At 36.9% G+C, this 9,077-nt stretch overlaps 1 protein-coding gene across 2 annotated transcripts in view; it reads right to left on the bottom strand.

Moving 5' to 3' along the window:
* The window catches only part of LOC145660682 (uncharacterized), a 154,400-nt gene extending 145,877 nt beyond the window's left edge, over positions 1-8,523 (bottom strand). For both annotated transcript variants that reach the window (XM_081726022.1, XM_081726021.1), the window contains exon 1: positions 8,370-8,523. The gene's annotated coding sequence lies outside the window, so the exon portion shown is untranslated. The remainder of the gene's footprint in view (positions 1-8,369) is intronic.
* Between the last annotated feature and the right edge of the window lie 554 nt (positions 8,524-9,077).

Genomic DNA, 9,077 nt, shown 5'->3' on the forward strand with positions numbered 1-9,077 from the left:
TTCCTCAATTCCTGGCGTCATGAAAAACGTGGTCACGCATTATCAGTATGATATACGACAACCTTTGTTGACCAGTTTCGGGAGTTCTTTGGACTTGCTAGGTATAGAAAGCGCGTCCAGACGATAGCCACTCGGGAGACTTTGAATTTAGCACAATGAAGCCGTTATAAAGTTTGTGGTTCCTTTGAAAGAAGAAAAAGCTGAACGTTGCCACACGTAGTGCCTTCCTTTCTCTCGCCCCCTTTTCTCTTCCATCCATGTTTCCAACAGTGTGTATACGGGGAGGGGGAGGTTGTGTCAAAGAAAAAGGATCATTGATAAAGATTTGGCAACAGTTGTGTTCAGTTTATTGCTGGTCAGTTACTTTTCAAGGGACAGGAAAACTAAACAGGATAGTATGAAAAGAAACCGCACACGGGGGCGGCATCGCTTTGTGAGCAAGTGGCTGTCTTTAGACTGAGGCTACTATACAGTCGCGCAAACTGTCGACACTACAGAACCGAGTCTATTGTTCTGCCCGGCAGCAGCAGCTCGTCATGCATACTCCCCTTCCAATCACAGCGTAACTTTGCTGAGCGTTAGTGTAGGCTTTGTCATAAACTGCAATGCTCCTCCTCGCTTTGACTACGATTTATTCCGCATATCGTTGTCGTAAATTATCCATTTTTCATTATTCGCGATCAAGCGATTCAGGAATGACTTGAGTTTGTTTCATCCTAGTAGAGAATCACAGATAGAAATTCGACCAAGTAAATGTTTTTTAGTCAGATCATGTGGCACGCAAACGTCGAGCTTCTTCTAGTAGCCAGCTATCTCCAAATGATTTAACATTGTATGGTGATGGATGTTTAGGTCAGTGGCGATGTCATGACTGCACTGCTTTACGGGAAATTCACTCATCTTCACGTCTCATTATAAGAATTTCAACACATTTTGCACATCCACTACTGTGTGCGTAAGGAAAGGTGGCTTCTGACAGTTGGGTAGAGCACGTCGAGTATTCGAGACGCTGTTGCCAGAGGTTCCGCAACAGAGACAGCAGCTCTGGGGACAAACTTAAGACGTTTAACAAGTCGACTCAACTACTGGCAACAGCGCGGTCAGTGCCCTTCGTTGCCTAGCAACAGCATGAAAGAATACTGCTGTGATTGGCGAATAACCCTCCCTCTCGTTTTGTTTACAACATGTGCAGTTATCTGTCAGAAGCCACTTTTCAGTAACTCGATAATACAATGGTCGCAACGAGTCGTTAAGCTTGACTTAAATATGACAATTTCAGCAGCCAATAGAACGTGAGGGTTGGTCCCGGTCATAAACCCGCACCTCCGAAAATCTGTCAGTCTCGTTTCTCGCGCTACACGGAAAACATCTCCTGAAGGTACAGTGTTCTCGGATTGCTGCTAAGTTGCATTTCGTTTATTTTTGATGATGATGTTTCACACTTTAATTACCTCACTAGGATAGCAGTGCGGTTTCTGGTGGAGGGCGCTGGTGTTGTGTTTACATTACTTTCTTGGTAAGCGTGGTGGGACAGGGAAGCGTCACTCTGCAGTGTATCCAACGATTTTTAAAAGTTACAGTTTACACGTTATAAGTAGCTTAATATGTTTGCACTTAATAAAGAACGCCATAAATTATATAGTTGTTATTGAATGCAGGAATGGTGATGTATTGTGAATAATGACATATGCATGAAAATAAACAATTTAAGAACAACACAGCACATAAGTGAGCTTCTATCATATATTAAGCCGATTGTATAAAACCTGATTACATTTTATTCGATTTCATTATAAAACAGGAACAATCTGTAAAACGCAGGAATGACGATGTCAATGACTAAAAGATTAATTTAGGGTTGATAGCTTAGAAACTCGCGCAATACTTTGTAACTGTAAGTTTAAATCTAGGTTAAGGCTCACGATGCTTGTGTTTGTTTTAAGTGTATGTTTATCGGTTCACAAACAAATTTTTTTTGGAGTTTCAGCCAAATAAGAATTCCGACACATTTCCACTCGAGAATTGTGGAAGTTCTCTCCGTTGCTCTATTAGCTAACGCATGTACCTTTGCTGTACATGGTTCTGGGTTGAAATCCCAGTAACAGCTCAAAAATTAATTTTACAATCCTGCATTTTCATTAATCATCTGTCTCCTCTAGCATAAAGAGCATAATCATGGGACGTTAAACTAAAGAAATTTCATTTCATTTTTTCGATGAATGTGAACCCTTTGAGGGGAAAGGAGGTGAAGAAGAAATTTTTCCTTCATTTTTTAAAAAAGGCTATGGAATTGGATATCTTGCCTTTCGGGATTGACTTGTAAAATCTGATTACAGTGCATCTTTCTTTTAGGATTATTATCGAAATCCAGCCTCTTAGTAAATGTGAAATAAAAGTATTGATAAAACATCAGCGTATGGGTAATGTAAGCGTAAATATCACTGCTTCAGCACATAATGAATTCAAAATTTTTATTTATGAGTACAGAAATTCCCCTTGAACTTCCTCTGAATTTCTTTAACTCTAGGTCTCAGGTGACAAAGAATTAATTCTACTGTTTACACACACAATACAATTTTGAAACTTGGGAGTTTAGTGATATCAAACATTTGTCGACTGACTTCAGAGGACTGAGTTTAGCCCGTAAGCACAAATTCCCTATAGTTCTAACATTCAGATGTACGGTTTTCTTTATTAAAACATGCTGAGTTTATCCAAAACAAACACTTATAAGACTTCTCGGTTTAAAATCTCTAAGAGTAATCAGTGACACTTGGATGGGTGTGAAGTTAGACTGAAATACATGCAAATAAGCATGTGATTAGAAATTTATTCATCGAACTAATTTTACATCTAATAAAATACATTTCTACAGCAAAGATAATTACTAACCAATTAATCATAGAATACTCAGAAATTCTGTAATTTTTAGATAAAGTTCACTCACTGCAATGAAGATAACTAATTTCTTTACCACCACGAATATCGTGAATATCGATATGCCTTTCCTATACATAGGATTTGAGTAATCTCGACTTGCGAACTATAAAGCATGCTAATTGGAAAGAAAAACTCGTGTCAAGTATACAGTCAAAATCACGTAAGGCGAGCAGTGTGCCTTCAAGAACGGCACACATTACTCTTCCAATTGATTTTTTTTTTTTTTTTTTTTGAAACAGTAATTATAATTTAATGCCAAAACACTGATTCAAAACAATCAATAATTTTATTATTATTTTAACGTCCCACGACTATGCACCGAGGCTAAAGGAGACGGTGGTGATAAAAATGAATAAACTGGTGGAATGAAGAAAGTAGGAAGAAACGGTAGGAAAAAAAAACTGCACACGATGTTTACCTACCACCAAGTTCACTTGGCGTGGGTTGGAATCGAATCAAAGGCGGGTGCTCTACCATGGAGCCAGCGCGGCACCTACCTACATCCAAATTGAATTAAGTCCATGTAGGTCCACGTCTCGCATAGCTTGGCTGCCGAACGGGAAGTTAAACTCAAAAAAACCAATCAATCAAGTAAGTCTATGTGGCAAATTGTATTGTATGATTGGAACGTCTTAATTCCAATTCTTCGAAACCTGATGATAATAATACTCCCTTTACATAAAATCTCGTGTACACTACCTGCTAAATTACGGTTCTGCCCTATGGATAAGAACCCTATCGAATGATTTAAGATTCCTAAACGATGGAAGCCTAGGACTTTTTTTTTTTTTTTTTTTTTTTTTAATAGAACAAGACATTCTTCACTCTCATGGGCAACAAATATTATTCTGAAAGAACTGCTACAGTCGTTCCCATCCAGTCCTCACATAATTTCTATTTACATATGAAGTCGTGCAGTTCACTTACGTTGCCATTCAAATCCGCGTGGAGGGTGCGGTGGCTCAGTGGTAGAGCGTTCACCTCCGGTGTTTGGGGTCTCTGCTTCGATCCCAGCTCGTGCCGTGTGGACTTTGTGGTGGACAAAGGTTTTCTCGGGGTTCTCCCGTTTCCTCCCACTTCATTCATTCCACCATTCCAGTCATTTCTCATCATCACCGTCTTCTTTAGCCTAGCCGGCATACTCGTGGGACGCAAAACTAAAGATTTCATTTCATTTCAAATCCGCGTGGATGAAATGAAAAACATAAGAGTAAGAAAGAGTTATACAATCGTGAAGATTTGCTTTAAAAAGTCATCAATAACACGAGTGGTACAACCGAACAAATATGATGACGAAAAACAATCTAAAAGCCTACACATTTATTTTACAAATTACACGAACTACTACAAATAGGTATGACAAAAGCTAAGAAATAAAATCTTACTCTCGAAAAAATTAAAGACACAACTGATTTCATATCACATCAATCGAATTTAATGATATACGAAGCGTGTAAAATGCACGACTGAATCGAGATTCGAATCTCGTTCTTCGGCTTACCATGCCGATGTGCTTACTACGCTACCTGCATTAATCACAGGTTCTTTCATTCATGACGTCGGTACTTACTCACTCTTTTTTATTGCCTTTTATGTTAGCCTGTGGTATAAGAGTTAGTGATATGTCCACTCACATTAATCATAACCAGTGGGTGGAGTGTAATCCGCCCATTTTAAGAAGCTTTAGCAGTCTCGGAGAAATATTCTAGCGATATTTTAATTTCTAACAAAAGTGGATCTTCATCGAATAAGTTAAATATTTATGTATTAAGCTTTTATTCTAGTTTATGGCAAAGGAACTTCTGCCCGGTGGACATTAAGAATAGCGAAGCATTTTCCTTCTCGCATCCCTTCGCTGACTTACGTTCCTACTTTTCCTAATGTTCTATGAAACAAATCCTCTCGTGCTATCACATATTAGTGAAAATGTAAGTCGCTAATACATTAAGAACACTTCTAGAATTACTAGTCGATTTTACGCGAAGAATAGCATATGTAATAGTTATCCTTATACGCTACAATAGTAAAAATTCATGTAGGAAGTGGGAGGTGACTAAATCCTAAATATGCCAATTGAATATAACTTCTCAAGGAAATAGAATACATTTTTTTTGGTGCCATTCCAGTCTACTTAAACAAGATTAAAATTTACAGGAGGAACATCAAATGTTATTTCAAAAGAGGAATATGTAAGTAATCAAATTATACGGTGATCGTATCACTGACATCCCTGATAATATTTTTAGAAATCGTAATCTAAAGTATATCTACTAAGCACGTGGCAGTCCATAGGGAAACCATGATGAACTGAATATGTGCATCACATCACACAGTATGTTTTCAATCATGACCCACAACCATACAAGCATCCGAAAGCTGTTCGACAGTAAAGCATACCAAAGCAGTGTTTGTCTACTATCTTAGTTCACACCATACACATCATTGCTGATATGATTAATCTCTACGGACGCATCCCCGAGCGGGACCTCCAGCTTCGCCCTACCCTTACACGGGTAAGTTGAAATTCATACTTTTCACCGGCCACCTGTTACAAGTTGGTTAGTGTTTCTTGCATCAACGTTTTCATGACATATGTCCGGACGCTATATTTAAACCAATAACGATTACGCTCTTCTAAAATAAATCTGCACCAGGAATGAAACTCCAACATTAAGAAATAACTGATAAGGCACCAAAAGGGTTCTGATTTACTATACAGATTCATACATAAATTCATTTAATATATAATTTTCTCTATGCAGATTCAATGTAGGAGCCTTGAGCTAGGTGGCCACTAAAAAGAATGAATGCTATCTACCTGTGTCACGCCAGGAACGGAGCAGAAGGGCCCGCGCAGTAGCGTGCCTGCAGGGAGTAACTGCGTTATCGACGGTACGTGTACACATAAACAACATTTGTGGAAAACATTGTGTATATGACATATAAACACACTTGCCTTATGCCTACGAGTTAAATTAAGTATTTGTACGTTACTAAGAATGTTATAGATAATATCCCGACATGTTTTTAACGTTTGCATTTGTGTTCCAAAATAACACATTACTTAAGCAAATTTCACAAATATGTACTGGTTTACTTTTGACGCACCACTAGAAAGAATTTCTGAATAATTATCATTTCTTTACCAATTTGCTACTTGTGGTCCCCTAAAAGGTTTCTGCTGGGCGACATGGAAATCTCATTTGGCATAGATAAAATTCAATGGAGCAACCAGAATTAATTGTTGAAAATATACAATTCTTTCACGTTGCGTAAAAATATGGCTTACGTATGTGTCATGAAACTGACGTGCAAAAAATTCAAATTAACCTGTGGCAGGTGGTTACTAAAGATCATGAACGCTCTCTAGCAGAGTCAGGATAGGACGAAGCTGGGTAGGGCACGCGCAATAGTGTGGGGTGCATCCGATGGGAGCTGGCACGTCAGCAATGGTGGGTATGCGCGTAAGTGAGGATAGTAACAAGAAGTGGACTTTGGCAATGATGCGAGTTTCAATAGCACTTGTCATTGTTTCATACCAGTAACGCTCTTCTTATAAACATAAAATACAGGTTCTTTACACTGTGCAGAAATATATCGCCGACAGAAAATAACACCGAACAGTGTCATCTTTATATACACTTACTTATTTTATCTGTCATAAAGCACTTATAACGATTTTACACTAGTACCCCTATACTTGTAAACCTAAAATACAGCTGTAGTACTTTGTATTTAATTCTGTCGCCTGCAAAGACTTGTTCCTTATAAACATATATTTTTATGCAGTGTTGAATTTCACCTGTAAATCTTCCAAAACGTGGTAAGCCAAGATTATACTAGCACCACAAACATATGGATCACTTAACTGTCGGACATTTCTATGGTTGCACGTCATAAGTTAGCACACTGACTTCACATGCTTCACTTCATTTCACTTTGAATATCGTAATTCATATCTAGCCTACTTTATGGACGAATCCGCGCTTTATAGGTTAGACTTTTATTAATCTAACTCTTCGTAGATACATGTACCACAGATAAGAACACAACATATCTCAATACTTACACACTGGTCTCTTAAAATGTTATTACAAAGTTGTTCCTAAATTTTACAAATATATAGATCCGTTCAGTAAATTGTTACCCGGATTTTTTTCTTCCAAAAGCATTATTGGGTAATTTTATGGGTTACGTAGTATTCCTAATCTCGGCGTTTTCTTCTTTTTATTATTTGATTTCTTCATTCGGAGTATGTTTAGTACAAGGGGTCCAGAAGCACGTAAAAAACACAAAATTTACAGGAGAAATGACTGATGCAAGTACTTAGACGTAACATAACGTAACCAAATCTAAGCTAACCTAACCTAACGTAAACTAACGTAAGCTAACCTGAACTAACCTAAACTAACGTAGTATTAGTAGAAATAAGCGAAATTCTGTCATTTTTTGGAAAATTATGCGGGACTCCTACACTAATATAACATAAACTAAACTAACCTAACGTAACCTAAACTAGCCTAACCTAACGTAACCTAAACTAGCCTAACCTAACTAAAACTAACCAACTCTACCGTAAACTAACCGAGTGTGAGCAGAAATTACCAAAATAGTAACATTTTTTAGAGAAAAAAGCTGGACCCCTTCTGCTAAACATAGGCCCTTCATTCTTTTAACTTTTGTTTGTAATGATGATCACTACATTGGAATTATTTTTGCGTAAATGCAACTGTGAAGAAAGTATACATTTTTAACACTGAAAATATAGAATCGCCTTGCACTAAAACACATTTTCCTATGAAGGGGCACGTGTAAATATACAATGTTGCAATTATGGAACAGTAACTTGATGATACTTATAATCTTTTAATTTAATCATAGCTATAATCTTCCAATACTTGAAGTCGAAACCAACACAACATCAAAGAAAGTGTTACAATCATCAAAGATAATGGCATTCTTATGCTTGTATTTAAAATCCAGCAATAAGTAACTTAACCCGAGATGTGTTTTAAAATGCAGAATACGGGGTAAACGCAAGCCTTAATGTAGCTCAATACACAAGTTTTCGAGAAACTATTTGCATCTGCCACCTAACATCTCTATTTCAAGGCTACTTAGGAACACGTCAGCTGTTCTCCGAACATAGATACTCATAGCGCTCACAATGAATGACGTTTCGTATTTTCATTAAATCTGTTGCTCATCATCTTGTCCCTACTCTTTAGCATGGTATTATAATAAAAAAAATAATGACAAATGAGACTATGTTCGATACCCATGGAATCAGAATCCGAAAAGAAAAAAAAATCTATAGCAACAAAGAAATTCATCAAATGTCACTTGTATGATCATACTTTCGTTCCATATTTATAGTTCGCATCTTGACATATGAGCTAAATTACAAAAGCAACAGTATAATTACGAACCTCTATCCTCTGCCACTGGTCTTAACCTTCATATCACATTTGCAAACAACGAACTTCATCACTCACTACTCTACCGCACTTCGTCCATCTTGTAATGCTTTTCGTAATTTCGTTTTAGGATTGCTTGCTTTCTGCTTATTATCCTATATACCGAGAAGCTCTCTTCACAGCACTTATATTACAAAATAAATTATGAAAAATTTAAAGATGCGATAGAGGTTAGATCATTCAAAAAAAAAAAAAAAAACGAAACAACAAATTCTGTAAAAAGTTGTTCAAAAAACGCAAAATTTAAATTTATTTTTTGAACCACTCTTAACAAATTTTTATGCTTTCCGCGATAGGTAGCTTGGAATCTAGCAAAGATACGAAAAAGAACTATTATCCTCATTCTGTAAACATGTACAAAAATCAGTGAATTACAACGCAACCGAAATAATGTAAGAATTAATTTTAATCTATCCTGCATATTGGTAAGTAATTGAAAATTTTGCGTTTACGCAAATCTTACTGAATATTGTCATATTTCCTTTCTAATTGCCCTTTTTTGTTTTCACTTATTTTCACATATTTGTCTTGTTCAGCAGGCACTTACATCAACGATATCATCAGTAAATTGCTAATTTGCGATTATCAACATTGGTGGATCTAGAAGGTAAAAACTGGCGGTGTCAGCCAGTACCCAGACTATGAAATGTATGTATAAAC

Source organism: Thermobia domestica, chromosome 9 (genome assembly GCF_964235325.1).
Source record: "Thermobia domestica chromosome 9, izTheDome1.hap1.1, whole genome shotgun sequence".
NCBI classification, from domain to species: domain Eukaryota; kingdom Metazoa; phylum Arthropoda; class Insecta; order Zygentoma; family Lepismatidae; genus Thermobia; species Thermobia domestica.